Genomic DNA, 25,617 nt, shown 5'->3' with positions numbered 1-25,617 from the left:
GTAAAGCACGCATTCATAGTGCTTAGGTGAAGGGATGCGAGAAACGTGAAAATTCAAGGCAAGCACAGTGAGACAAGACAGAGTCCTCTTTCACAAGAAAGCCAGGGCAAGCAATGTTCTGGTTCACAGACTTCTCAGGCAAGCCTGCTTGCCCTTCCTACCCTGAGCCAGTCCTGGACAGAAGCCCCCAGTTCAGGGTTCCAAAGAAGACCTGTATTCCATGTAATAGAGAAAAATGGGTTAGAGCAGTGTGTGGTTACCTAGAGGAAGGTCAGACACCACTGCCCGTCCTTCACATTTTATCCCACTGCCTCTAATTTGGCCACACGAACTCACCTCGTTGCAAAGCAAGCTAAGAATATGCTCAGTTCCGGGCAGTCATAGCTCTGCTAGAAATTCTACCACTATGGGAAATAGAAGGAAACAAGTGTTGGGGGCACGGTACTACAACTCACACCATACTTGCCTTCACTCACCCCACTGTGAAACACATCTTCTGCTTCCCCAACACATCCAAGATCTTCAGAACACCCAGGAACAACACAGTCCACAACTTATCAAAGGGTGTGACCCCATCTTAGTAACTAAGCCTATGCTAGGGAACAACATATGAGGACTTTATTGGCTGTGAGGAACAAACACTGTGAACGCTCATGTAGATACCTTAATGCAAAGCACACACAAACGTGCTTATGATGTGTGTGTGTGTTAGATTATATCTTATAGTAGTATGATCTATGTACCTATCCGTTATTTTTGCTGTTTCTTTTTGTCTTTCATGTGTATATGTGTGCATGCATGTATGTGTGTGCTTGTACACATGTGTATACATGCTTTAGGAAGTCTGAGTTTGAGTTCAGGAATCTTCTCAGTCACAATGAGACTCCTGAAGCAGTGTCAATAAAACCCAAAATTGGCCAAGATAGCTGATATCACCATACAGCTTGTTCTGGGCAACCCCTATCTCCTTCCAGCTTCCAATAATGGAGCTGCAGTAGGCTATCATGCCCACCTGGAACTGAAGTGGGTTCTATAGATCCAAAGTCCAGTCTCGTGCCAACATAGCAAGCACTGTAATCACAGAACCATCTTCTGGTCTCATTTTGGCCCTACTTTTATGTTACTATCGTGTAATTATGTAAGATGCTTCACTATGACATTTTCCCACATGCACATAATGTGTTTTGATCTCTTTGGCCATTATCCTCTCTGGTCCCATCTGTCTCCTTCCAGTTCCCTTTCTCTTCCCAACTAGACCTATTTTTTCCCTTGGTTTCTCAGTGAGTTTTATGGGGTTATTTACAGGAACATGGGCACCTTCTTAGTGACTGTCTTGCTAAGGAAGACTACCTTTCCTACTGACCATAGAGTACCCATAAATCTTCAGGAACGATGGAGCCAAGGAAGCCCCTCCTCCACTCTATGGAAGAATATTAGTGATCCCAATCGTGAGTAGATCATGTTCGGGAATCGCACAGGTCCTGTGGGTTCAAGACTGCAAGAATCATGCCATGCCAGCAGTCAGTCTTCCACATTACCTCCCACTTTCTTATATCCTTCCCAGCCTCTCCTCTGAGATGTTCCCCGAGTTGCAAAAGGAGTGGTACGGATGCCCATTCATGGCTAAACACTCAAATGTCACCTATTTTCTGTACTTCTACCAATTAGGAGTCTACCAGTTACCATCGTGTGCCACAAAAAGAAACTCAGACCAAAGCTGACAGCAGCACTAACCTATAGGCATCACCATAGTGACTTAGAAGGTAATTTGATGGGCATATCATCTAACATCGCAAAACAAGAGCAATACCTTCTCCCATGGGACCTGTGACCTCTGTAGTCACAGGCTTTTGCCTGTGCTTGCATTATCAGTGTGGATTCCTTCCTGCAGAGCTGACCTTCAATCCAAGCAGAGAGTGGTAGGTTATCCTCACAACAAACCTGCCACGGTTGCACCAGTGGCACACCTTGCAGGGTCAGGCAATAGTATTGTATTCAGGGTCTACATCTAAGTAGGTCTGTGGATGACAGTTCTTCCCTCCACAGCAGCCTGCATAGCACCTTCTGCCACTAGCCTGCAAGATTTTTGATATGCATATCTATATGTATATAGATATTTATATATTATTTGTCTTGTTAAGACTATTCAAATGATCCAGGCTGTGGTTATGCACACTTTTAATCCTAGCACTCAGGAGGCAGAGGCAGGCAGATCCCTTGAAAGGACAACATAAACCCCATTTGTCTCCATTTAAGGACCCCATTTATCTCCATTTATGGACCATGCCTGATTTTGGAGGGAAAAAAGGCCATAAGACACTAGCTACAGGAACAGACCATTAAATCCAAAACACGATCATAACACCCCCTGCCCCCAAAGAACAGCCTGGAGATAACCACAAAAGTGGGGAAATATCTCAGAATGGGCCATCTGTGCTGGGCAGTATCCTGATCTTATCCTATGGTTAAACATTCATGACATAGGAATGCAGACCACTGATGACCTGGGAGCCCCTAGCACCCATCATTGAAACTTTAGATTACTTAATCCTTCCAATGAGTTCTCCCAGTTCCCTATAAGAAGGCTTGCACAACTTTGTCTTGAGTCACCATTTTGGAGAATGCTCCCCTCTCCCTCACATGCTGGACATTTCTGCAGAATAAACACTCTTTGTATACTGAGTCTGGGGTTCTTCTGAGTCTGGGGTTCTTCTGAGTCTGGGGTCTTCCTTCCTTCAGTAATTTTTGAACCCTTATACTCTAAATTCAAGGTCCACCTGATCTACAATGTGAGTTCCAGGACAGCCAAGGATGTTACACAGAGAAAACCTGTCTCAAAACACACACACACACACAAACACACACACACAAACACACACACACACACACACGCACACACACACACACGCACACACACACACACACACACACACACACACACACACACAAATTGCCCAATTGTATTAGACACAAAAATGTAGAGAAAATATGAATGTGTAATTTAGTGAGTTAGATGGACACTCTGGGCCCCTTTCTCCAAATACACATGTTTATCCTTGTGATGAGGATACTTGGAACAAGGACCCTTAGGAGGAGCTTAGATAATGAGAATCAACCCATAAGTATGGTCTGTGTACTACAAAGGGCCATGGAGTTGACATGTCCTCTGCTCTAAAGTATAGCACAAAGATTTGTTTGTGAACTAGGATCTCCTTCAGCACCTTGACTTTCAATTTCCCATCCTAAAACTGTAAGAAATACATCATTAATTGTTCATAAGCCACCTGGCAAGTTACATCTTGTTGTAAAAGCCTGAATGGTCTGAGAACTCAACATAAAGTTCATTGCCATTTGACTGAAGTTCAGGTCAAGAAATTGTACAGTTGAAGCCATTATGAACTCTATTTGCTACTTCCCCAACAAAGCCCTGCATCACTGTAGAAGATAGTTACAATTCTGACTTGCTATGGCCTCTAACATGTTATTAGGATTGCTACACTTTAGCTCTTCAGAGTCTTGTAAAGGCTATGCATTGAAGGCTTGGCCATGAGCTGAGAACCAATGTGAGGAAGTGGAACCTTTAGGAGGTGGAGCAAGGAGAAGGAAGTTAGGTCAGTGGGGGAGTGGATTTGCAAGAGATACTGGTATTCTGGCCTCTTTCTATATCTTTTCTTTCTGACCATGGTGGGGTAAGCAACTCCACTCTACCGGATGCTACCAATCATGATAGTCTAACTTAGCATAGAACGAAAGCAACAGAGCCAGTTAATCAGTCATGGGCTGATATCAGGACCCCAAATAAATATTCCTTATAAAGTTTATTACCTCTATATTTTGTCCCAGCAATTGAAAACTGACTAATATAAGAGTATTGGGTTTTTTGCTATGCTGTATTCTTCGTGGTATAGAAGATTGAACTCAGGGTCTCATACGTAGTAGGCAAACATCATTCCACTGAGGTGGAGTCCAGCTTCAAGATTGGTGTTTTGAGTTAGAAGACTGGGAGTCACACGATACCCCCAGCCCTCGTGTGCCTGTGTAGTCCTGAGCACACTATTGAATGTACCGTGTGTTTTTATATTTTTTTTAATTTTAGACAATGTATATACAATGTGTGTATATACATAGATGAATAGAGTATTTCTATGTAATGAGCTTGTAAATGTATATGTGTGTATATAATGGAAATCTTCAGTTAATTGGTGTTTAAACACCTGTTTTTCTGCATGCAGATAATGATGGTATATTTTATTATTTCCTTATAATCCTCAAGCTTTTTCAGATACAACTTAATTAGATAAAGTGACTAAAGTCACTGCATATGCATCTGAAATAAGGTCTGGTCCATTTAAAAGTAGAGTAATAAGCCTGATTTAATAGCATCACTCTCAAGGGATAACATTTTTGTGCTTAGTGCTCCAGAAAGGGACTGTCTGAGGTTGCTTTTGGATAGACCACCTTAATTAAATGCCTGCTGCCATCCCATCATTAAAGTGCCCAAGCGTGACAAAAACCTGCTTTGTTACACTAGATAATTAAATTGTGTCAAGACCAGGATGGGTTTCACAGAATAGTGTCAATGTTTTTTTTTTCTTTTATCTCCTGCTCCCCAAAAAACAAACTGTGTTTTTCCCATGTGATATGGGATTTTCAAGAAATACATTCTTCAAAGAGACATTGAGTTGAGGACTTGCCTCAAAATGTCCTAGAACCTCCATGTGGAAGGAAAGAAGGGATCTCCACATATTGTCATCTGATCTCTGCATCCACACCATGACATCTCCTCCTTAATGTGATTATTTTTTATAAAAAGATTACAAAGTAGTGTTTGGAAAAATTAGCTTTGTCTCTGTCTCTCTTTTTTTCCAATTTTAAAAAATGTAGCCAATTTCAAAGGGTAAATTATGTGCCGTAGAACATTTTGGCCTTTCCACTTCATGTGCCCTTGTGGAGGAACAGGGTGGCGGTGGCCATAGTTAAGCATCCTAATGGAGCAGGGTGGCAGAGTTTGGCCTTCGCTTCGATAAGCTGGCTCCTCAGGAGGCCAACTCTCTACTTCACTATCCAAGTGTCAGCGTGTGTCATTGCCAGACCTTCACAGTGTCTCCTGTTTTGTTATTTCTTTGTGACTCTCTGTGTCCACGTCTCAGTTTTTGGAAGCACTCTCTCTTCACCTTTTTGGAATAAATCCTTTTCTTAGAGAAATAAAATGATGAGCAGTGAATGTTAATCACACATCAACCATATACATAACCTGTAGAGTGACAAGCTAATTAAAAACTGGGCAGAGCCTGGTGTCTCTCATAAAAAGAAAGTAAGATCCTATTATTGACAGCACACACTCTGGACACGGGACTTGGAAGAATTGAGCTGGATCTGATCTAGGAGTCCTTCCCTAGGCACTGGATCTCACAGTATCAGGAGCCATGCCAGCTCCCAAAATAAAAGAGGCAATCCTAGGCAGCGGTGATGCCTATGAACCAGAATGGCAAGATGTTCTGAAGGTTGCAATAGTAGCACTTATATCTTGGAAGGTACCAACCAATTGGACTTAAGCCCTGTTCAGTAAGAGGAAAGTCGTGTCTGGTATGGTAAACCTAACCAAATGCCCAGGCTGGTGAGGCCATAGACCCATGGGCCCTAGAAGAGAACGTACTATTACCACTTTCCTAAACCAATATAATTCCTAACTGCGCTTTAAATCCTTACTCTTATACTCACAGACAAATGTATCCTCTCTTCAAAGAAGCTTCTTTTGCATCACACAATGTCCATAACAGAAACAAATAATTAAATGCAGAGATCAATGAGCCATAGGATGCTTGCCCCTTATTAATTCATTTACAAGGCCTTACTTAAGGCCTATACTTAAGGTTCAGGGAACACCATGAAAGAGGTTGGGGAAAGACTATGACTGTCAGAGGACCAGGACATCTCCTCTGAGATAGTTTCTTTATAAAAAACAAAAAAACAAAAAACAAAAAAACAAAAAAAAAAGGGAGATCACAAATTATGGGGGTTTAGGCAAGAGTTTTAGGGACGAAGGGGATGCATATGATCAAGAGTCTTTATATGAAATTCTCAAAGAATCAACAAAAATATTATCCTGTCCTTTTTTTTAAGTTTACAAATAACAAACCTTAACACATTGTGCCTTGCTTACGAGATTATCAACTGTGCATAGTTGATAACCGCTTAGCATATGATCCAGTAACTGGATCCAAAAGACTGATAAACACTGGTCCTGTAACAAACTTCTGTAACAAACTCGTTCACAGGAGACAGAAAGGAGAAAGCCAGGTGCCTGTCAATGAATAAGCAAAGGAGGACACATGAAGTACTATTCATCCACTAAAAGGGAAGGGATCCAGATGTGGATTGTAGTGCACGTGACCACTGAAGTCAGGCTTGGGGAAATACCGCTACGGCATTTCAGTGTTTCCACTTATAAGAAATATCCTGAGACTAGACTGATAGTGTCAGAAAAGTAGGGATTGCCAATTTTAGAACCTGACATGGGTCCTGAGTGCTCCAGACTGTGAGTGCGTACCACACTGAATCGTACGCTTCAAAGAGTTAACTGTGCCATACATAAATTTCACCTCGATTACAAAAAAAGAATCAGAGGCTAACATTCAGATACGAGAGGTGAAGAATCGGACGTTCGGGTGATTGGCCTCACCTCACACCTGGGACTGTCCTTTCTTGGGCAGCCCTGTGTGCACAAGTCCTCCCTCAGAAGCCTAGAGTCCCAGCTTCTTAATTGAGGTCATCTAATTATTGATGACATCACAGAAATTGACTAACAATAAAGGACTGAGGATGCGCAACGTCCAGAACTTCAAAATCAAACACACAGGGACCCAAGCGGTTCTGGCACTACCAGAGTAAGCTTCGCTGCAGTCTTGGTTTTGAGCACGGAGCATGCGCACTTTGCACTGTGCCTGCCCCACCCACCCAGCCCTCCGCCACCCGTACCACACGGTGCCAACCAACCACCCTGGAACACCTCCTCTCAGACTCCAGACTGCTGTATGTTATAAACCATGTTGTTTTTACTGTCCCCAGAACATCTACTACTCTACAGAAACATAATTTTTGAATTATAAAACAAAGACTTTTAATAACTTCCCTACTGCTGTTCTTCGGCATGTAAAGCAGAGCCTAGGAGTGAATTGGATTAGAACGTTTGATTGTTTAAGTTGTTATTTAAGTTACTGAGTAGATTTCACAAATATTGTTAAATAAAATTTGGATTAAGGTTGGGAAGGAATTTTCAGTATTTTTTCAAGCGGCCTTAAATGTCTTTCTTTGTTTTTTTTAAACTATGGAAGCAGCAGTGATAACTACAGGATCAAAGGATTAGCCGTTTCTGAAGAGACTTTGAAGATACGCTACATCCTACCCCTCAAATGTCCAGCCAGGATTTAGTTCTTTACATAAAAATAAACAACCCACTGAATTTAGTATACAAAATTTGCCTTTATATAAAATAATTAGTAAAATTCTATGTATACCAAAAACTGTTTTATAATAAATATATTTATGATTTATTGTCTGGAAATGTTTGATTTGTAAATCTATTTACCTATCTATGTACCCGAGATTGTATAAAGGTTCCTTAGGAGGAAGGATTGTAGGAAGAAAGGCTTCAGAAGCCCTACCCTGAAGGCAGGTAGCTGCAGACATTATCTTGAAGTATGCTTGCCTGCTGGCTGGGACTCCTCCTACCTCAGAGGCAAGCTGCAACCACTAGCCCTCTATTCTGTATAACTACTTGATGCCAGGTCACTTCCCTTCCTTGGCTTGGTTTCTGCAGCTCTATAATGAGGGTGTTACAATTTGCCTGGCTGGTGTCTTTGAGCCCAGACACTCAGCACAGCAAGCTGGTCTCAGTAACTCCATATGAGAGCCATTCTTTCCAAGACAGTTATTGAAAAACAAACAAAATGCAAATATCAACAAGCTTTGTCATTACCTCTACCTTTTCCATCTCTGAAATGAGATTTCCACTTTCAAAGGAAGGGAGGAAGGAAAGAAGGAAGGGAGGGAGGGAGGAAGGGGGGGAGGGAGGAAGGATGGACACCCCATTTCTCTGTCCTTTTGTCTTGAGTCCAGTATGTCCTAGTTTGATCTTTCCTACACAGGGCCATCAGGAACCAGGAGCTTGAGGTGTACCACATGTTTTCATGTCCGATGCCTGGATCGGCATATGTGGGCGAAGTCTACTTATGAGGAGTATGAAATACTTTGCTCATTGCTGTGACAAAATACACACAAAGAAGCAACGAGAGGTAAAGGTTTTGTCTCACAGTCGATGAGTATAGTCCATCCTGGTTGGGGCAGGCTGGGTACCATGGCTGCAGGAGCTCATGGATACAGCAGGCCACACAGCATCTGCAGTCAAGCAGCAGAGAGAGGGAAACAACTCCTCAGACGACTTAGCCCATAGATGGTACTGCCCACAGTCCGGTGAGTCTTCCTACCATATTTAGCCTATAGATATGCATATAGATATAGCATATTTAGATAATCCATAGTTAACCTAAATAAAGCCTCATAGGCATTCTCAGAGGCATGAACCTAGGTGACTGGAGACCCTGTCAGGTTGACAATTGTGGGGTGGGTGGGGTCTCCATCTCAGGGGTCTTCAGTGCTCTGCCATCAAGGCACGGCTCTAGGAAGAAGCCCATACACTGGGAATTGTCATAATTGAGCTTCTGCTACATGCTCATAGCAACAAGGCCATGATGATGAACTCTCTGGATTTATGATATCCTGCCTCGTGATGATCAGGTGTTAAGCTCACTTAAGAGAGAAAAGCAAGTGTCTTCTGTCTGAAACGTCTATTGCTTGTCATTCTGGTATCAATAGCCACTCCCAGGCCTCACACAGCATCTCAAGGAATACTGAGGCCATTCATACCCACTGCCTCATCCACATCCCCAGCATCTTGCACGGAAGGTATGGCTTAAGCTCCTCTTATTCCACAAGGAATCTGGCTGATGCCCTAAAGGTTCACAAGCAACAGAGACAGTCACAGACCTGCGGTCTCTCGATCTTTTACTGGTTTAGGTTCCTGCCCCAAGTTCTCGGGTCCCTCATCCCTGCCAGCATCTGTCTGTTTACACCTTCCCATCTTTCGATTGTCGTGTGAGAGAGCCTCCTGAGGGCTTCTCTGCCTCCTTTCTATATACCCATTAAGTAACTATGAACATAAGCCTGATAGTGCTCCTCCATTCCTTAATATCCATCCATTTCCCAACACAACCACTGGCATCAACTGGGTGCAGAAAAGCATGATCTAGTGTCCCATTTCCAGCCTTCTACAGAACTTACCCTTGAACAAGACAAAGCTAGTTTACAGTTTTAATTTTTAATTGAGAAGTGGTCAAACATATTCGTAGGTCATAATATGGCCACATTCTAATGCATATATATATGGTGTGCAATGATCAGGCTAACTGGCATAGCACTTGACTCAAATGCTTACCATTTGTTTGAGTTGAAAACATTCAAAATTGTTCGCTTTAAAATACAAAATTGATTCTTGTTAAGCAAAGTCACCCTACTGTCCTATAGAAGCTCTGTCTCCTTTCCAGATGCACCAAAGGACCCTGTTAATAATCTTCTTCTTCTTCTTCTTCTTCTTCTTCTTCTTCTTCTTCTTCTTCTTCTTCTTCTTCTTCTTCTTCTTCTTCTTCTTCTTCTTCTTCTTCCTCTTCTTCTTCTTCTTCTTCTTCTTCTTCTTCTTCTTCTTCTTCTTCTTCTTCTTCTTCTTCTTCTTCTTCTCCTCCTCCTCCTCCTCCTCCTCCTCCTCCTCCTCCTCCTCCCCCCCCCTCCTCCTCCTTCTTCTTCCCCCTCCCCCTCCCCCTCCCCTCCCCTCCCCCTCTATTTCCCAGGCTTCGGCAGCCATTATTCTTTATTGCTATAAGGTCAGTTCTTCCAGCTTCCGTGTGGAATTAGAACGTGTCTTTCCCGGCTTAACTCACATCACTTGACACACTACTCTCCAGGCTCTGCAACACTGACAGAATTTCACACAATTTTATGGCTGAATTTTAACCCCTGAACTAAACTTCATGCTGCTTAAAGACTCAAGTTGTTTTCCTGTCTTTTTCCCTTCTTGGTGAAGCCCTCTCCCCTGTGTGACATATTAATGCCTTCGGGTCAAATATTATTGTATATGAAACCTCCCTGAGTCCTCTAGAGAGAGTCAATCACTGCCTTCTGTGAGCTTTCAGCTCCTCGGCAGCATGGAGCCCTGTAAGAGAGTCACATCTTCCTACAACTGTAGTCTATAAACTCCCTGATGTTAGAGGCCATGTGTTTTCTTTAGTCTTGTTGCCTATCCTGGTCTCAGCAGTGAGTTCCAGTCTGGAGACTCGCTGTATGCAGCAAGCACTCAATACATACCTGTTAAGCCCACTAAAGCATGTGTTACAACTGCTACTTCAACTTTTCCCACTTATCCATGAGCCAAGTTATCGCCTATTCTAGAAGGATCTGGGGATGTCATTAAGTGTGCTCATTAACGTTCTCTCTGTGGGGAATTTTTAGTGGGGAGGTAAGACATAGAAGACAGTCTAAAGCCAAGACTCTAAGGGTATTTCAGGCTCCCTGCTTCCTTCTTCCGGGTGAGGGAGCAGGAGTCAAAGGGCATCTACTATGAGCTCTTTGAGACTAAAACGTATGGGATGACTGGGACCCATCCCTTCACCAAAAAACTGAAATGGTGTTGATCTAAAACATCCCAAATCCAAGAGGCTTGGGCTCAAACAATGGGGATTGGGGAAGCAATCTTGTAACTGCTTTCAATGAGCCCTGCTTTGTACCAAGCCTTTGCCCTTGGCAGGGAGGGCAAGGTAGAGAGAGGGTGGGATAATGACACTTGATTGCATTAGCTGCCAGGACTTCAATAAACTCACCCAAAAGAAACCCAGAGCTCAACATGGCATCTGACAGAGAATCTTAATCACCCCTAGAAGGCTATGACTAGAGATGCCTGTGCTCTGGAAAGCAAGAGGCTCAGAGCATTCGTATGATGGTGCCTGTGTGGGAATATGCTCCTGTTAGAGAGAATTTGGACTGTGTAGGGAGGGTAGGAACCTTCCTCACTGACAATATTTGTCCCCTTACAGCCATATAAAGCTAGGAAGGATTGCCTTCAGGTGTGGTAGGGAGGTAGTGATGACTGGAAACTCACATGAGGGACTGATTTCACTCCCTAGATAATGTTAATAGGCCTGATATCATAAGCACCTGGAGGCTGCTTTGACTCTGCAATGGCAGATCATGCTAAGGACAGAATTCCATCATGCATATTTTCACATTGCCACACACACGCACACGCACACTCAGAGTGTGCGTGTGTGTGTGTGTGTGTGTATGTGTGTGTGGCAGTTTATAAGAAACATGTTGCTTGTACAGCTCTCATGTACCCCTTCAGCTTCATAATCCCCCCCATTCCAGACTGCAGCCACTCTGCATGGCTGACCTAAAGGAGCTGCTTTGACAAAGCTCTGTTGTCTCCTGGATTCCTCTAAGCGCAACAAATGGAAGGTAGAGAAAAAAGCACTAAGATAAAGAGTTATCTGTCCTTCTGTCAGGGGCTAGCCTGGCCTGGCTGTGTCCCCTTGTGAAAATTCTTTGGCTTTCCCATGATAATTTGTGATTGAATTCTTTCTTCACTAAATTCCAGTTATCTCTTTGTTCCTTTTGTAGCAGCCAAAGTTTCTTGTTCAAGATGGCCACACTTGTGAATTTCTATGTTCACATTCATAAATAATCTGCTGTCTGTCTTCTATCTACAATTACCTTGTTTTTCACTGTGTTGTCTGTCTTCTGTTGGGATTGGTTATGAGTCAGTCTGGATAAAGGTCTAGGAAATAAGCCTTCAAAGTGAGAGTCTGAAGCCAGGTTGGTCATGTATTCGAGGAGTGAAAACAAACAGTGAGAGAACCGTGGTGACTGACCAGATGAAATATGGTGGGGTAATGTAAAGAAGGAGGATGGGTGGGAATTCTTGGGGTTCTGACTCCGATTCTTGTGGAAAAAATAAATAATACATTTGAAGGAGGAGACTGAATTGGGGGTCGAGGAACACACAATGGAGGACACACAGAAAATCCTGAGATCTCCACCAATTCCTCCACTGTGGACCCATAAGAGAATTGGGACCCTCTGACCTAGGATAAGAGACATGGATAATACTAAGAATAAGGCCATACTCCCTTTCCTCCTCTCCTCTTCCCAGGAACCAGGGAAGGGTTTCACTTACATAAAAGCCTGTCAACAACATAGCACCTGTTCAAGTACCTCATGAGATAATGACCTTTCTCTTATGACCACATTCAAGGTAATCAGCTTGCCCCAGAGGGCCCAGGATTCTTCTAAGTTTCTCATGTGGAAAGAATAAAGGCACTCTCTCCCTTACTTGTCAATAAACTGGAACAATGGGATTACCCTCCCCATATCTAACAACACTCACTATTTCTAGACCCAAAGATTAGTTGAACATTACACAGTCCAGATACAGAGGTAAATGCCTTTCTTTGGGAGAGGATGGTTTCTAACTGAATCTTAAGAGATCTTTGATGTGTGTCAACAGAAGCCTGGGGAGTGTGAGAGTTGATTACAAGAGTCCTAAGCCAATTGAGAAGAAATTTGAAGGTGGAATCCCACAAAATATCCATGATATAGATCGTTCCCTTCACATTTCAGACACAGATGTTTACTCAACCTTATTTTCAATGTAACGAGAGATTAGTAGACTCTCAGATTGCCCAATCAAACCTTCAGCTTGAGGGAGATGCTGAAATGCCATTGAGTGCTTGGCATGCAGATGAAAAGACCTGGAGGATTATCAAGATGGGCTGTGTTTGCACACAACTGGCTCAACCATTCACAACCTACCATACTCCTGGGATGACCCATGGACACTGTCATTTTGATTATGGACATGGAAGAAATAATTTGCATGACACTTAGTGTGTTTGTAACATTAGTTCCCTGGAGGAAGAAGGACTAAAAGAATACAGAGCAGAATGCAAGCACAGCAACATGAAGTTACACCCATGGCAAAGAAGCATGATGTCATATTATGTTTGCAAACATATGTTCATTTGTTCGCAGCATAATTATAAAGGCTGGAAGAGCAGTGTAGAAGCTTCTCAACACAGGGCGAGCATCTCAGATGACATTGCAATTATCAGTGGGGATTTAAGACTGACCTTACTGATGTGCCAGAAAAATGTATAGCAATAAGGGAAGGGGTGGATGAAATAGCAAAAGATGAAGTCCATACTCTAGCTGCCAGCCTCAGGGGAATCAGTCAGAGTCAGAAGAGAAACTCTGAGCACAGTGAAGGCTTCTGGAGCTCCAGAGTTCACACTCATCTTCTCTTTCACTCCTAGGAGCTAAGATAAGAAAGCGGACACCTGAGGGGAAAATCCAGAAACCACTCTATGCACTGAAAGGAAAAGTCACAACAAAACAATCAGAGTCCCAGTCAACTATGTTTGTTCTCTATGAGTCAAGAGAAAGAAATCCACAAACTTGAGAAGTGAGCTGCATTATTCCAAAGTTGGTTGGATCTCTTAAATTGATGTAGTAGTCACTGTTTAGACTGAAAAGCTTCTATTCTGATGTTTCCAAGGTCCAGTGATTCATAGATTGAGCCGAGCCTAGTTTGTGACTTTCACAGTTGAGAAGCTATTTGATGCTCCTGAGGACGCTGACAGCAAGAATTATTGGGACGGATGGCTAGCTGGGACAAGGTTAAGACTGAGTCTGAAGTCAAAGTATCATGAGGACTTATTCCCAGGCTTAACAAACTCGGAAGCAAAGACCGATGATTGGTCTCAGACACCTAGTACTCATGATTTGCAGGTGCTTATTGAAGATGTAGGAAGGAGAAGGAATCAGAAAAGTAGAGCCTGAAATTCCATCAACACCTAGACTCCTCCTAAACAGAGGAGAATCCCTCCCAAAAAGAACGGATCTGCACCCCAGTCGGTGCTAAAGCATTTGAAAGAGTGCAGAAATATAGAAGGGGAAGGAAGGTCCACAGTACCATGATCGAACCAGAGCAAAAGGCTACCAGCAGTGAAGCATCAGGATTCTGATTGACACCAAGACCAATTCTGCATGCCAGATGCATCTCTAATGCATTTCACCCCAAAACAGCGTGCCAGGTGCCAGAGACCCTGGTGGGAGATCTCAGAGCTGTTGTGTTCTCAGCCTCGGACTGTGCACAGCTGGCCTAGGAGTCTGACTGGCAACCAGGGCCCAGAGTTTCTGCATATTTTGCTGTTGTTCTTTTCTCTCACATTTTCTCCATCTACCTACACTTTCCCAGTAGGTCATTAGGTCTCTACTAGAACTGCCCTGCATCCTGCAAACAGCTGCACTGTGGGTAACCGCTGGGGGCAGAGGTGGCTCCTGTTTGTTTTCACAGTGTTTTATGAGGGTTCAGATTCCATGACAACTTGGGAGTCCTGCAAGTGTGGAGGACGCAGCTGAGTCTTTTGTTTATTTTGCCTCGGGTTACAAACCTCTCTTCACACCTATAAGTTCCATGTCTGTGGATATCAGTTTTTGATGGAAAAATGAGTTCAAAACAATAAAAGAAAAATCCGGAGAGATCCAGAAGTGAAACTTGTATTGGAGGCACGCTGAGCACTGCACTGAATATCTGCAAATAAGAATGTGTGTAGACAGGGAGGGGTCCTCCTTGTCTCAGATCGTGTTTATCTAGCACACCCTTGGGTAAGAACTTTTCACACTCCTCCAACTTCTTTCAATGACCATGTAGCCAGCCCAACAATGGTTGTGTTGCTGCTGGGCAGCTAATGGATTTGCTTCTGTTTTCCTCATCATTTGTTAAGCTGCACAGTAGGGCGAGTAGTGGTACAACAAGTAGTACAAGGAGAAGGGGAAGAAGAAGGAGAAGGAGGAGGAGGAGGGATGAGAAAGAGGGGGGAGGAAGAAGAGGAGGAAGAGGAGGAGGAAGAGGAAGAAGAGGAAGAAGAGGAAGAAGAGGAAGGAGAGGAAGGAGAGGAAGGAGAGGAAGGAGAGGAAGGAGAAGGAGAAGGAGAAGGAGAAGGAGAAGGAGAAGGAGAAGGAGAAGGAGAAGGAGCAGGAGCAGGAGCAGAAGCAGAAGCAGAAGCAGAAGCAGAAGCAGCTCTACTACTGCTAAAAGAGAGGGGATTATTAGGGAGTTGGAACCTGGTTTGGTGAACGAGTATTTGTTCTGCAAATCTGAGAAACTGAATTTGAATTTCCGACACACATGTAAAAAAGCCACACATGCATGTGACTCTAGCATTGACACAATAGATCCTAAGAACTTGCAGGCAGCCAATCTAATCTGAGCTTCCAGATCAATGAGAAACACTGCCTCCAAAAGTAGGGTAATCAATGCTAAAGGAAGACAAGGAAGACACCCCCATTACTGGTCTGGCCTCTGGATGCAAGTACACACACACACACACACACACACACACACACACACACACTTCCTCTTGTCCTCTTCTCACTTCTTATAGACCTCTTCTCCTGACTCAAATGTGGTTTTGGACATGACAGTAGGCTCCTGTTTTTCATCGTGTTAGAACCTTATGAGACCTTTGCTACATGTGAAGTTTCCTGTGCACATTCTGTGTCCAACTGATAATTAAGAAGAAGGAAAAGAGGAGGAGGAGGAGAAATAAAATTGGGATCTAAAAACTTGCATCATTAGCAAGTGGTCCCTACTGTGGGCGTTTGAGAATCACTCCAGTATTTCACAACATAGTAATCTGAGGTGGGGCATCTCTGAAAGCATCTATACTCTCTGATTTACCTCTCTACTCATACCTGTCAGCTATGAACACCCACAGAGTGGTGTCTCCTTTCCACCTGTCAGTCACTGATGCTTTTGAAAAACGTGAAGTTCCTGCTGTGAACAAGTCCTTTCTAGATCTGTAGATACTGTGGGGAGAGTGAGAGGGTAGAAGCATGGATGTGGGAGTCATTTGAAATGCAGGCTCAGGAAGGCAGCCCCAAGGAAATGACTTCTGACTTTACGAAGAGAAGCAGGTGGGCTGAACTATGAACCCTCACCAAAAGTCTGTGTTTTCAAGCCTGAACCCCCACACCACTGCAGATAAAGAGAGGACTCTGTGAGAAAGATGAGGAAGAGGAGGAAATGGGGACCTATGGGTGGGACTCTAATATAATCTGATTGGAGTCCATGTGAAAATGAAAGGGACACAGAATAACACCCATCCAGAGAAGAGACCACATCAGCACAGCACAAGGTGGCTGTCTGAGTGCTAATAGCAGGACAAATCAAATCTTCTACCACAGTGACACTGCACCTGATCATAAAAGAAGGGGGAAGTCAGAGCCAAGGACAAGAACTTGGGACTCTAGCTTTCAGAGGACAAAGTATGATTCTACTGTTAAGCACACTGCCAGTGGCCCTTAGCTACAGCAGCCTTAAACAATTTTACAGGGATGCCCCTATTAAGTGAAATCACAGATCAGCAACAAATCAGTTGTCAGTATCAACCTGTAGTCAGGGTAGCAGGAGTTTGTTTACTGCTTACTTGGAATTCAGGTGTAAAAAGGCATGTTGTGTTATTTGCTATCCAGAGACCCTGGCTAGATGAGCATGAGGGGAGGAGAGAATGTGGTCAGCATTGTGGAATTGTTGCCTGCCACAAGCTATTCAAGGGAGCTTCCTTCCAGCACATCCCTTTCACCTGAAGCCCTTTTAATTTAGCCGCCCTTGGCAGTGACTGAAATCTTTTGGGACTCTCAGGAAGATGCTTCCTGAGTCACTACGGTGTGGTCCATAATGCAAATTTAGAACTCACATAAGGGTTGTCACCTGCATCTTGAATGTCCCCCACAGGTTGAGTTGAAGGATTGGTCTCTCCTTTGTAGAACTGCTAGGAGGTTGGTGGGACCTTTAAAGTTAGTGTTAATGGGAGGAAGTTCGGTCTTTGGGAATCTGTCTTTAAGAGAATGTTATAATTGGCCCCTTTCTCCATCTCTCCCTTCGCCTCCTAGCCAAAAGAAATGAGGAAGCCTCCACCAGCATGTGCTACCTACACTCACATGATCTACTGGACCAAACGACCATAGACTAGAAGTCAAGAGCCAAAATGAACGTTTCTTCCTGTTCAATCCGTCCTCTCTGCTATTTTGTCACAGAAAGGGGGAATCTAACACCCCAGGCTACCACCCTAGATGAGCAGCTCCTCCATCCTTGTTGATGCTTCACAGGTAATTCTGCCTGCTCGGGACTGCCCTCATTCCGCAGGACCACACAAAGGGAAAAGAAGAAAGTGAGTGCGGGTCTGCTTAAGGCGTTCCAGTTGGAAACTTTTTGTAAATGAAAATCAGATTCTCCTGGTTAATTTTTCTTATGAAACTTTTACCAATTAAAGCCTAATTGAAAGGAACTAAAAGAAAAAAAGTATTAAAAGTATTAAAGCTTTGAAAGGTTCTCTGGTACCACAATGGAAAACAGTTAGGTGCTGTTCTATTTGTTCAGGAAGTTTATTGGTAGGAAAATCTCATAACCTGTTAAACACCCTGAAGCTGGGAAAACAGCGGAAGGGAGAAAGGGGAGGCTGTTCAAAGTCCCTTACAAAGACCAAAGGGAGAAGATGCTGCTATGCTGGTGAAAAGCGTCCTTATGGCCACCTAAGGAAGGTGGGAAGCTTTGATGGCAGGAACCCAATACACTGGCCAGGGCTCCACTCTTCCCCTGGGGTCTGAGATGGTGGAGTTTGTTTCTCCTACAGGCTCTATGGAGTAGGAACAGTAATGTTATGATGACTGATGAAAGAAAAAAAAAAAAGAAATGGTTGAGTCAGAGCAGTGTGTCTTAACTTACTGGGGGAGGGGGGTCATCCATGCTCACAAGTGCAGAGACATGCAAACATAAATGAGATGAAACTGGTCACTTTCCCGGGGCAGGAGGCAGGCCCGGTGGCAGTCTGGGCTTTTGTAAACACAATTAGAACGCAGGCTCACAGCAAGCAGTGTGCATTCGGTGTCTCACCACTTACTGAAACATAAAGCAATTTCTGAATATTTTACTTAAAACACTCTCTTTTCTATGCTTAAAATACACTTAAAAGAATACAAAATACATCAGTTACCTTCTGTGATGTGAAGGTGCCCAGAAGTAACGGCATGTCTCTTTTCCAACACCTGTCTTTCCTTCCTCCTGCCTGTGCCCTGGACTACTTGCTGTCCGACCCTACCTGCCCTTGGGAGTTGGAGGTGAGGTGGCATGGAATCAACAACAGATTCCACGGCAAGCTCCTCTGAGCACTGCTGCAAGCTCCTTTAATACCCTCCACCTGCACCCCATTGGTCCCAAGAAAGCATCTCTTCTAAACAGCAGTTCCTGATTGGCTGGTATTGGCTGACATATTGCATCAGCAATCCTTCGTCTCTCAGACAGTATTCAATTAGGTCCTCCTGCAGGAAATGCCTTTGTAGCTGCACCACCTGTCCCTAGTGGCATTTACCTAGAAGTGGCCAGCCATTCCTCCTACATTCAGGGCACCACAGTCCTGCCTTTCAAAGGACCTGGAGGTGGTAGATCACTGACCTGTGGAGGTAGAAGCCTGGGCTCACTTGGATCAATGGCACAAGACTGGGTACTTTGAAAAGCCTGAGAATGGTGAGAAGGCCTCCATGGGTGTTTTAACATGCTAACTACATAGCCTTGTCTCCTCTCTCTCTCTCTCTCTCTCTCTCTCTCTCTCTCTCTCTCTCCTCTGCATTTGCTAAATCAGGACACAGCAGCTTGGTCTGTGTGTTTTGCTGTGTGAAGAACTATGGTGGGAAAGAAAAATGGCTCAATATACAGATAAGTAGAGGCAAGAAAATGGTGGGGTAAGGATCTTCCTCAAGGAGGGAAAGCACAGGAGGGGAACCATTGTCTGTCCATCCTGGTGTCTGAAGGACTAACTCTGTCCTTCCTCACCTCACCCACTAGGACCTAGAAGCGCACACACACACACACACACACACACACACACAGAGAGAGAGAGAGAGAGAGAGAGAGAGAGAGAGAGAGAGAGAGAGAGAGGAGAGAGACTGACTTTCTGATGCTGTGATCAAAACCAACTTGGGGAGGATAGGGTTTATTCAGCTTACACATCTTAGTGCATCACTGAAGGGAGTCAGGACAATGACTCAAACAGGGCAGTAACCTGGAATCAGCAGCTGATGCAGAGGCCATGGAGGGGTGCTGCTTATTGGCTTGCTCATCATGGCTTGCTCAACCTGCTTTCTTATGAAAACCAGAACTACCAGCCCAGAAACAGCACCACCCACAATGGGCTGGTGTTCCAGGGTGCATCCTGTATTTATGGTGTGCCTTTGGGCGGGAGTTGTGGATCCGGGGGTACCTAACCCATCAAGAGCATGGAAGCGGCTAGGCCGATACTATCGTCACCAGTTAAGCCTGATCGTGAGAGCCCAAACTCCACCTGAAATGGTTGTTCAAGGTCAGGTTTCTCTGGTTTCACATAAAGTACATTTAAAGGTAACTCCTGAGCGGTACAGCCAAGAAAAATACTATAAAGCACTCTGCCTGCATTTGAATGAATTCAACTTTCCCTCCTCCAAGACTCGCTGGCCTGTGGACAGAGCACAATGCACTCAAATGGACCGCGCCAGCAGGTCAATCTAAACCCATATTCCTGAGCAGAATAAAGGATGAATAAAAAGGCTGTGGAGGATGGGAGGCGGGGCGCCCGCACCCGCAACACTGTGCCTGTGTTTGCAGCTGACCGCTCAGGGTCTGTTTTTGCAGCTGAGTCCTATTTTCCCAGCTGTGTCTGTCACCACCAGCATGGCTGCACTTGTATTCATCATCGTCAATGGCCCCATCAAACCGACCGTGTTTAAGTGCTTACAGCATGCCAAGCATGGCCCTACCTGCTCCGGGGACTTCGTGCTGCCCACTAAGCACTACTTAGTGGGTACCACTGCATTAAATCTTGGGGCTATGAAAATACAATCTTCTCACTGTGAAAGGATAAAGCAGAGGAGCCCAGCATCTGAATGGAAAGGCAGCATGGACCGAAGGCGAAACTGGCCATCCCGAAGGAGAGTCCTGCCTTCCATGACGGTGACTGTTTGCAGTCTGTGGATCTGTAATTCTTCTGAGCCTCATTGTCCTATGTAATTTTTCTGGAATCACCTACACGGGGAACGAAATGGGAACCCAGTGACACAGATATCAGTGAACTAATTCATTGGTAGAAATATTTCCTGTAAAAATATACTACGAACCTTTCAATAGGGTTCTCTATGATGCCTCCACTCTTTAAAGAGAAATTCAAATCGCAAAGAAACCTCACACAGACGCATTGCATGGAAGCTCATTCTTCTGGATTTTCATGTCCTGGTCATTTTCAAGCCGCTGCCTTTGTGGGAAGCCTGGGTTAAATCGAGACTTCTTTTTTTCAGCACGATGACGTGAACCATATTTCCCCTACACTGTGATAAAATCAAACAAAACAAAACAAAGCTAGAATACAGGGGGCTGGGAAGTTATCTGTTAGTACAGGGCTTGCCAGTCAGGCAGAAGGCCCTGGATTTCATAGTCAGAATTCATGGTAGAGCATGGTGGCATGTATTTAAAGGTCCTAGAACCAGAGATGCAAGGAAGGCAGAGAAAGGTAGATTCCTGGAATCAACTGGCCAGACAGCATAGCAGAACACACAAGCTCTGGGTGAATTACTGAGAAACTTGGTCTCAAAACGTAGCATAAACAGGATGCTTCCTGGTATCCAACACCTGACACTGACCTCTGGCCTTCACACTAGTGCTCCTGTGCATACACATGCACACGAATCTTTGAGCACCACCATTCCTCTGTATTTGAGAGTCACTGGTTCCAGGACCCTGCATAGATTCCAAAATGCACATGCCTCATAAATTAGCCTGTACTCTGTGAATCGAGGTTGCTCGAAGTACCCTACTCAATGCAAATGTATGTAAATACTACAGCGAGCTGTTCGGGGGGAATAACAAAATGTCTGTGAAGATTCTGTGGTTCTGTGCAGACACAATTTTACCATGCATTGTTTTCTATCTGGAGTTAGCTGTGTTTGGGGCATGGAGCCTGGGCAGACGTGGAGAGTGAGAGCCTGGGTATTCACCCAAAGCTCCAGCATCATCTATCTGTAAGATGCTGGCTCTCCTTTTCCTGGCCTTCCCTGCAGGCTGAGGCCATGGATGAATCTGAAAGCAGAGAGCTTGACCTCTACCTCTGTGCTGAACCGTATAGACTGATGCCTGTGTTAAGGACCAAGAGACAAGAGACAGCCTCCCAACTTCTCTGAGTAAGTGGGGGTCATTGGTGGTGGAGAGTTGCCAAGATCTCTAAGGTTGAATGAATACAAATCCAAGGGAGCCACTGAGGCCAAGTGATGAGGGGAAACAGGTAAAGGCAGCTGTCAGCCTGGAGCACAGAGGGCTGACATCCCTCAGCCTCTGAAGCTTTGGTCTGCCTCACTCCACACATAGAAGTCAGCATCCGTTAGCCTGGGTTTCTTCTCCAGCCAGCTCTCCTGTGCTGACTTAGAAATCAGCCTTATCTTATCGCTCCTAGGGCAGAGCAATGTCTTCACTCCACAGCCTGCAGCAATCCCACTCTGTGATGATGAGATGTGATCCCCCCCCCCTCAGTTGGTTCTTCCCCCCTGTCCGGAGTTGGCTCCGTCTGGCACACCTTGATCTGGGTTATTTCCCGGGGCATCTTCCGCTCAGGCAACTGAACCAAAGACATTCCGCTCTGATGTAGGCAAGCCGGCTGATAGTAGATCTCATAAAACTGAGCAAACATGTCAACCCTGCCTTTTCAAATCAAACGAAGCTTTCGTTTTAATTAATCACTGTGGCTTATTAAAACGCATTTGTTCTAGTCTCTAAATTATTTTGTGGTATCTGCCATTTTTCATAAAGAGATAACAGGTCTACCTCTGGAAATACTTTCCTCTCAACGTTTATTATCATAATCTAATGTCACATCAATAATATTTTTAATTTAATTTATTCACTCGTTTCTGGTAATAATTAACTTTGTTAGGTTGAGACTGGGTTAAGCACCTAATATACTAAAACTTGCTTATCTTAATTAGCGATTCAAAGTATACACAGAATACTTATTAAATTACATATGTAACATTTATACTAGCAAAGAAAAACTTTCATTCCAAGTCATGTGTAGAGTCAGCTCCACTTCATAAAAGGCAGGCAGTAAATGTTTCAGAAATTTTCTAAATTAATGAAATAAAGGAAATGAAAGCAGGGGTAATTACACATTCCGGCACTAAATTACCTTATGGCGTGGAGTTGGTCAGGTAACACAGAGCCTTGGTCATTTTTCTCACAAAGTGCATGAGAAAACATTGTAAAAAAGAAAATCCTGTGTACATGTGATCCTGTGAATGCACTCAATGGTGTTTTGTGGAGAATCAAGGCACTGCTTCCCCATCGGAGTCACTTTGAATGCATGAATATTTCGCTTGCTAACTGCCTATGAGAGGTCCTTGGGAATCCATTTTCTGGCCACGGTGTGGACAATATTGGCACGAAGCTTTGTGAGGAAGGACAATGAGTGCCATGGGTCCAAGGAGCTCAGTGACAAATGACTTGACTCTTTGAAGACGAAGAGACGAAGCTCTCCAGATACGTATTTCAAACCATCACTGAGAAATGGCAGGTGATTGACGGTGATGGGTCTCTTAATGCCCCTGAGCTTCGTCATCTCACACTGTGTCCCGGAAACATGGACTGCTGTTATCTGTCCATCACACACGTACCCTCTTCTGAGGTCAAGACTCTGAGTCCTCTGACTTCTACAAGAGCACTGTTAGTCCTTTGGGAACGCGGAAGCAAAAATGCCTTAGAGCAATGTTTGTTCACTTGAAAGAGACCAACAGCTCCCACCTCCTCTCTGGTGAACAGCACCCTGGAAGATGGCCCTCTTGCACTGGCCTCTTTTAGGCATGGCTGAAGTAACCACACCTATGTTTCCTGAAACGTGCAGGCTGGGATGGAAACTATAGAGTTGTCCAGAGCGTGCACAGTCATTCCAGCACGCGAGCGCCACTAGCTACTGCTCACCCCGCCTGAAAAGTCCATTTCCAAATGCGTTTAGATTCTATGTTCAGTCTTCGGCTGTAACGAACAAATATACGACTACCATTCTAGGCAGTTCAGCTGTGGACCAGGTAAGAACTGAGTCCTCTCTCCCCACAAGCTAGGACCTGGAACACTACACTTTCTGCTGTACACTTTTGGGAAAAAATGAATCATACCCCCAGACCAGACTCCAGTGAGGATATAAATTCCATGTTCTCACAGGAGGAGCTGTGAAGTCACTTTACACAGGATCTGGGAACAGGGAAGGTACTAGATGTTTCCAAGGCTAAAATGGATGGCCCCAAAACTTGTCTTCCTATGGAAGTGTTTTTGGAGCAAGTAGTGTTGGAAGAGTGGGTATCTTTAGATTCCAAAAAGAGACACATGGAGCAGATTTTGCAGAGAAGTCTGGAAAATTCTTCCAGTACCAAAAGATGGATGGCAAAGCCTTCTCTCCTTTTTAATAGAGCCTGGCTCTCAGTGGCAGGCACTGAGGATTTGCTGTGTGTCCTCTCCACCTCTGGCGCTGGGAGCCAAGGGAGGAACAATACAGACCCCATTCTCTGGTAACAAAAAACAGGGCAGCCGAGTGAGAAAGAACCTGTCATTTCCCAACCTAATCCCGGCACCTTCCTTCTCAGATATGCTCCTACAAACTGCTAGCCACCATTCGTCTCTTAGGACCTTTCCAGAAATGCACAAAAGTATTATGTATTTATCGTTTTTTAAAAAATAAGTCCCTTCTCCTGAGGTCAACATTCACCATTCTGTTACCTCCACAGGACCATTATTTGTTCTTCAGCAAAAATGGAGGCAAACACACCTGAGCAACTGTATCCACTTGAAAACAAGTCAGGCACTTTCTGCCTCCCCACCCCTCTGTCTGTGAATGGAACCCTGGAAAGTGATAACTCCTGTGCTGGCTTCTTTGCTAGAGACTCTCCCAGGGCTGCTGTTAGGAATCTAACCTTCCCCTCCCATACACTGGCCCTGACTGAGTCTTCAGCCTTGATGTCACATCCTTTTAGGGAATTGTGCCAGCATCCCTTGTGCCACATGGCTCACCATGAACCTGTGTCTAGGCTGTTCTGCCAAGCCCTGGAAGCTAACCGGTCTCTTATGAGGCTCCAGAGTGACTCAACCGTGGACGACAGTAAGATGACGCTTGTTCTCGGCCAAAGACAGTTGAGAAGCCAGGACCTGGGGAAGCAGCTTCCTCGGAATCCCTGACTGTTCTAAACACCAAGGTGCCCCAGGAATTCAGTTATTATACGTTGCCTCCCCATGCCTAAGTCTGGCTTGTGCCTAGCTTATGACTTCCTTTCTACTCAGTTTGGGACCTTCCCACTTCATTGAAACCTCGCTGGAATTGCCTTCACAGAATGCTTGAAGTTTAGTCTCCCAGGAGATGCTAAATCCCATCAAGTGGAGAGTCACCACCGGCTGGCACACCTGCCTTTTGTTGCTTTGATTTGTAGACTTCCCAATAACAACCTTAAAAAAAAAAAAAGGATAGGACAAGGTTGTCCTTTTGACTTGATTCAGAAATCTCTTTCCTGATCTCCTCCAAAGTCTAGAATAGACTAGGGTCACAGTGAGCACTGACTAAATATCTAAATTCCAGAAGCTCCCCGCACCCCCAACTCCCAACAGGTACTTATTGCAGTTCCTGCCTTCCAGTGGTTTTCTCCACACATTCTCAAATGACAGATGGCCGAATCCCAGAGCTGAAGATATAAGACACAGACCTGCAGGCCATCACTTCATTGTGAAAGTGTTTTCTTGGGACATAGCCATGTCCTCCTGTCTATGTATCCTTTAGGCAACATTTGGCTGTAAGCTGCAATACGCTAGCTGCCTTCCACCCTGCCTGCAATGTTTGCCAAGTACCTTTAGACCTCTGATCTAAGTGGTCCCTGGAATCATCACTCAGCAGGCATGTCCTAAGGGACTCCTCTCTTCACTGTGGTCAGGCTTGGGGATCATGAAGACAAATGCAGTGGCCTCTGGGTAACTGATGGGCCTGTGTCGCCATGTGAGGGCCCAGTGAGCATCCAGATTTTTGAAAAGCCCCTTCATAACATTTGCAGACAAATTATACCCTGGTAATGAAATTCTCCTCTGGGGAGTGGGTAAAAGGTGAAATGTCAGAAGAAACAAATCACACAAAGGGGTTTTGTGCTTGTAAATGTAGGGGGAGAGAATGACAGGCATGGCTGAGCTAATTCAGGGTTTAATGTATCAGTTAAAGGGCACAAGAGGAAATAACTGGAAAGCAAGGAAAGATGACAGTGACTCAGAGAAACGGGCTAAAGATGGAGAGGTGGCCTGAAGACCTCCAGGCAGGGGCAGGTGACAAGCCTGGGAGAGTGGAAAGGAACAAGTGGACAGGCTATGGAAAAGATTAGCTATGCCCTTCTGGCTGCGACTTCTCATGTCTTACATAG

This window comes from Rattus norvegicus, chromosome 10, assembly GCF_036323735.1.
Source record: "Rattus norvegicus strain BN/NHsdMcwi chromosome 10, GRCr8, whole genome shotgun sequence".
Taxonomy (NCBI): domain Eukaryota; kingdom Metazoa; phylum Chordata; class Mammalia; order Rodentia; family Muridae; genus Rattus; species Rattus norvegicus.
The sequence above is the reverse complement of the archived record's forward strand: the minus strand, read 5'-3'. Positions refer to the sequence as shown.